This window comes from Gossypium hirsutum, chromosome A01, assembly GCF_007990345.1.
Source record: "Gossypium hirsutum isolate 1008001.06 chromosome A01, Gossypium_hirsutum_v2.1, whole genome shotgun sequence".
In the NCBI taxonomy this organism is placed as follows: domain Eukaryota; kingdom Viridiplantae; phylum Streptophyta; class Magnoliopsida; order Malvales; family Malvaceae; genus Gossypium; species Gossypium hirsutum.
Window position 1 is genome coordinate 95,922,361 of NC_053424.1, and position 6,098 is coordinate 95,928,458.

Sequence of the window (6,098 nt, forward strand, 5' to 3'; positions counted from 1 at the left end):
GTAACTCAGAGAGAATTGTCAAGATTACCAGTCTAGGCTAAATCCCTCTTAACAACAATTGCTCTCATAAGCTTGGATATGAATTGCCAATCCAGGCTAGATTCAATCCTAAATCGGATTACCCATCCGGGCTAAATCCTTAATGCACCCATATTCTTCGGGAGGCTCGATCACTCAAGGAACACCCGTCCGGGCTAGATCCTTTCTATTTTGAGATCATCAGATTACCCGTCTGATCTAAATCCTTTTCTGCAACACATGCAGGATCTCATGTCACGTAAGCCATGATTTATCCATCGGATCTCCCTTTCTATTTCAACCGAGACATTTATCATTTTTCATTTACACAAGCACATTTCATGAATTATCACACCATGAATATCTAAATTTTCATACATTCAAGAACATGCATGTTTAAGTATATTAAGAGTTTACTTTGGGTTATACGAACTTACTTAGTAATTGCTTCAATTTCGTATTTCGGTTATTCCGAAACCTTTCATTTTTCACGGTTGACTTCTGGAATTGGTTCCTCGGGGTCGATATCAATAAAATTTGACTATTAATACATCACATTTTTCATTTTAAGATTTAAAACTCACCCCCGGGCAAAATGACCAATTTGCCCCTAACCTTTTACACTTTTACAATTTAGTCCTAAGGCTCGTATAATGAAATGCATGAAATTTCTAAGTTACCCAAGCCTAGCTGAATATTTTTATTGCCTATAGCAGCCCACATTTTCTTTCATTTCACATTTTTCTACCCATTTTCACAACTTTTACAAAATCATCCCTTAAGGCATCTCCATGAAAAACTACTTCGTAAAAGTTGTTTACTATCCTTTAAACTCTCATATTCCTCCATAAATCATCAAAACACAAACATCTCATGCATGGGTAAATTTTTGAACATGAACCCTAGCTTAAAATATGGGTAGAAATAGAGAGAGCATGTTACGAGGATCTTAAAAATATGAAGAGCATAAAAAACGAGGCTAGGGAGCACTTACTATTGAGCTTGAAATGTTGAAAACCCTAGCTATGGAGAGCATGCAAATTCCAGAAGCATGGAGAAGATGAATGACATGATTTTGGCTTATTTTTCCCTTTTTATTCTTTAATTAACCAAATGACCAAAATGCCCTTCATTACTAAACTTCCAAAATTTTCCATGGATGCCCATTTTCGTCCAAAAACTTAGAAATTGGGAAAATTACACTTTAAGGACCTCTAATCAATAATCCATAACAATTCATACTAATTGCTTTTAGAACCCAAGTTTTGCAATTTATTCAATTTGGTCCTTAATTTCCAATTGGAATCCTCACACATAAAATTTCTTCATGAAACTTTAACACATGCTTATTTTCATATCCTAGACCTCATAGAGATCATAAATTAATTATTTTAACATCAAATTTGTGGTCCCAAAACCACTATTCCGACTAGGCCCTAATTCGGGATGTTACAGAGTACCTAATGACTCTTATAGCTTCTTTCAAAATTGAGATGTAAATCGAGGATCTAAATAAAAAATAATTGATATTGGCACCCCATGTAACCTTAATATCTTTGATATGCATAACTTAGCCAACTTCTAAAATAAGTAATCCTTTTAGACGGGTAAGAAATGTGCTGACTTTGTTAATCGGTCTACTGTCACCCAAATTGAATATTTCTTATTGGTTGTTAAGGGTAACCCACTAACAAAGTCCATCTTTACTTACTCTCACTTCCAGTAAGTTATTTTAATTGGTTACAAAAACCAAAAAGGGAACTGATGTTTAGCTTTCATTTGCTGACAAGTTAGGAATTTGGCTACAAATTCAGTCACATTTTATTTTAACTCAAGCCACCAGTACAGTTCCTTCACATCGCGATACATATTGCTTCCTTTAGGATGAATGGCATAAGGGCTAGCATGCACTTCCCGAAGTATGGTTTGTCTTAATTTGTTATTGATAAACTGTAATTTATACATATTTTTACCCCATATTTAACGCATTTTATGGATGATTTCCCATTAGAATTGGTGAATTCGATGCTCCTAATGCTTTAATTTCATTTTTTATACTTAGGAGAGCATAGGAGAGCGAATGGAAAGAGAAACGGGCCAAAAATAGAGAAAAATGGGCCAAAGTACGAATTCAACACGACCTGGACCTCCTCACACAGGCAGACCACACGATCGTGTCAATTTGGCAGATTCGAAGCACGACTCACACGGGCGTTTCCCTATCGAGCCCAAGTTGAGTCCAATTCAGAAAAGGCCAATTTTGAGGGCTTCTAGGCATTCAAAGTCTATAAATACACCCTAGAGGAGGAAAGTAAGGGGCACACAGAGAGGAAGGAAGGAATTACTCGAAAAAAGTCCATTGATCCATCTCAGAAGCCGGTTTCATCATCAAGACTGAATATCTCCCCTCAACTTCCCTTCTGGAGTTTTGGGTTTTCTTTATGTTTTGTATTCGTTATTCTTCTGAGATGTTTTCCGTTTTAGTTATGAACTAAATCCCCTAAATACCTAAGGAGAGTGAAACCTAAGACGAATCTTGTTATTATTTTCTGAATTGTATGATAAATATTTAACTTGTTCTTAATTATGTGTTCTTAATTCTTGTTTTGATATCCCAAGATACTGATTCAAGATAAGCTCTTATTCAGAGGAGGAATAGACCCTGTCTAAGAGTACATTTGTCATAATTAAGTGGAGTTGATTGCGCGCCTAGAGATAGGGTGACAAGATTTTGCCGGATTAGGGTGAAACGTAATAGGGGGATCCATAGATCGAGTTAATGCAACCCTAGAGTGTTAATTAGAGAAAAGTCTCAATTATTCAATCTAGGGATTAGATGTTATTAGTCTTGAATAGGGATAATAACATAACTTAGGGATCTGTATGGAACAAGTTAAATGAATAAATCATCTGATTCGGAGCCAGAATAACAAGTACAGTCTAGGTGGATTTTTCCTTAGGTATTGTCTTAATTCAATCGTTTTCCAAAAGTAATCCCCCAATTCCATTCTCTGTGAATTCTTAGATTAGTTAATTAGTTAGTTAAAACAAAACCACCTTATTTTTAGGCTAGATAATAAAAAGGCAGTCATTACTAGTACTTTTAGTTCCTTTGGGTTCGACAATCCGGTCTTGCTAAAACTATACTATTGTTCGATAGGTACACTTGCCTACATTGCGATAATAGTTAGTTTCAAGAACGATTAATTATAAATATATAAAACTTATCATACAAAATCACGTGATCAGTTATCATTAGATACATAAAACCTACTTTGAAAGCATAAGATTCCATCACCATTAAACCGAAAATCTTCATTTTTTCCCTCTTCCACCTATTTAATTCAAGGTAACAAGGTTATATCTAAGGGTTGTTTAGTTCTGATCTCATTGGCTAGGGTGGGTTTCATTTGTAGGTCAGTTAAGAAGCCTCTACCATCCACTAAACTTAGCCTAGCAAACATCGCTCTTAAATCGATCGTGTATTTTCTACTTAGAGCATCTACTACAACATTGGCTTTCTTAGGGTGGTATTCAATTACACAATCATAGTCTTTTAACAACTCTAACCACCTCTATTGCCTAAGGTTCAATTCTTTATGGGTGAAAAGGTATTTGAAACTCTTATGGTCGGTATAAATGTAACACTTCTCCCCATACAAGTAGTGCATCCAAATTTTTAGTGCAAAAACTATTATAACCAACTCTAGGTCATTAGTTGGATAGTTGCATTCATTTTGGTTCAATTGCCTTGGCGCATAGGCCACTACCTTACCGCTAAGAACTCTTCGAAAGAGTTATATTTCATGCTTTTAGATCTAGTTAGTTGCTTGTACTTAGGTACATTTAGCTGCATTCTAGGACATTTCATTAGGTTTTTTTTTCTAGTTTTAGCATTACATTAGGAGCTTGGTATATACTTAAATGTTAGTTATTTTTAATTACTTGTGGAAGGGTTGTGTGTGGTGGAGGATTGGTAGGTGCAGGTTAAGAAACGAGAAGTGAAGGAGTGAAGGATTTTTTGGGCAAGGGGTCATGCAATTTGCCAACACAACCGTCGTGGCAATGCCGTAAAGATGTCTAATTAGCACTCAAAGCATATCGGTCCTAGGCCCAGTTTGTAAAATTGAATGTTTGAAAACTCTAGACATAGAAGGATGTGCAACATGCTCATTAAATTAATTTAAACCTGACAAGGTTAGGTTAATGAGATTGAAATTGAATGATATGAACTAGTGCCTGACGGAATACTTATAGCAGCCTTTAGACATAAAACAACGTTCATAGAAAAGATAATAGAACAAGGAAGGGTACCGTGCTAAAAGCCTATAAACATATATCACTTAAGGAAGGGTAACTTGAGGTCTTGTTCTCGAAAGAAAGCATGCCATTTTAGAACTCTTCTGAGCAGTAGATTGAGTATGGTTTTGCCGAAGCATTATTCTCAATAAGGGCAGATTCTTAATAATCCCGACCTTCCATATCAACATCGTAGGCACTTATCCTTTCCTGTAGTATATTTGCCATAAACATTTTTAGTTGTTTATTTTTTTGTTTGCATATTATTCATGTAATTATTCTCAATTTTTTCATTGCATTCTTACTCTTGTCTTGTAATAGCATTTTCCATTATTTATCAGTTACACATATTGCACACATAATTTTTCCTTTAAATTACCACTATATTCTTATCATTATTTTTGTCATAACATTAATCATACCTCACTCCAATAACTTGACCAAATTATATCATTCTAATCCCTATGGAGACTATCTCACTTATCGTTTTATTACTTGATTCGAAGTGTATACTTGCACAATTCACATATCATTTCACACGCGATATGTTTTTGGCACGTTGTTGGGGATTGACAATTGGTGAAATTTGGTTTTGTTATTTTATTTTGTTTTTTCAAATTTATTTAACTTAGTTGTATTTAATGGTTACAAGTTTTCCGTCAGTTTATGAGAAGAGGCATTCCTGCTAACGAAGAGTATCCTTTTGACCCAGAGATTGAAAGACCTTTGCGAATGAGAAGAAGGGAGTTACGTAGTATGGCTAGGGAAGGAAATAATCCTAGCCTCAATGATCTTGATCTCAATGATGATCCCATTGGTCATCCTTTTGTTTATCGTGTGATAGATGATCGAAATAGACCAATTTGAGAACATGTTCTAATTTTGGATGATTTAAATCTAAGAATAGTAAGACTACACATACAAGCTCAACAATTTGAGCTAAAACTGGTAATGTTTTAGATGTTGCAAACAGTAGCATAGTTTGATGGATTTAAGAGTGCATTTAAGACTTTTTCTAGAAGTCTGTGACTCGTTTAGACAATAGGGTATTCCTGAAGATGCCTTGCGACTTGAATTGTTTCCATTTTCTTTGAGAGATCGTGTAAGGGTGTGACTAAATACTTTGCCGTTGGGAATAGTGGCATCATGGAATGATCTTTTCCAGATATTTTTGCTAAGGTAGAATCCACCAAATATGAATCCCAAGCTTAGAAATAACATCACATCTTTTAGGTAAACAGAGGATGAAACGCTATATGAAGCTTGGGACCGATGTAAAGAACTACTTTGGAAATGTCCAATGCATGGATTTTAGCACTGGACGCAGATGAAGATATTTTATAATGGGTTGAATCCGCATGCGAGGATGATAGTTGATGCTTGTGTCAATGGTAGTTGTTGGATAAATCTTATAATGAAGCATATGAGATTTTGGAAAAGATTGCCAACAATGATTATCAATATCCTACCACGAGAGTTGGGACAGGTGAGAAAGTTGTTGTTACCTTGGATATTGATGCAATCACTTCGTTGACAGCCTAGGTATCTTCTTTAGCTAATGAAAAGGCCCACTGAAATCTAGGAAATGAAATCAGTCAAACTATTGTGTGTTTATTGCGGTGAATACCTTGTGTTTAATGAATGCCTATCAAACCCAGCATCTGTATACTACATGGAAATTAACAGGAATAATAACCTTTATTCCAACACTTAAAATCTAAGGTAGATGCAGCATCCAAAATTTAGCTGGAATAATCAAGGTCCGAGAGATTTAAACAATG

The 6,098-nt window shown here is 35.3% G+C and overlaps 1 non-coding gene across 1 annotated transcript; it reads right to left on the reverse strand.

Moving 5' to 3' along the window:
* Positions 1-5,521: 5,521 nt before the first annotated feature.
* LOC121206803 (small nucleolar RNA R71) lies at positions 5,522-5,628 on the reverse strand. Its single transcript, XR_005901981.1, has one exon. It is a non-coding gene; the product is annotated as a small nucleolar RNA R71 (small nucleolar RNA).
* Positions 5,629-6,098: the final 470 nt, after the last annotated feature.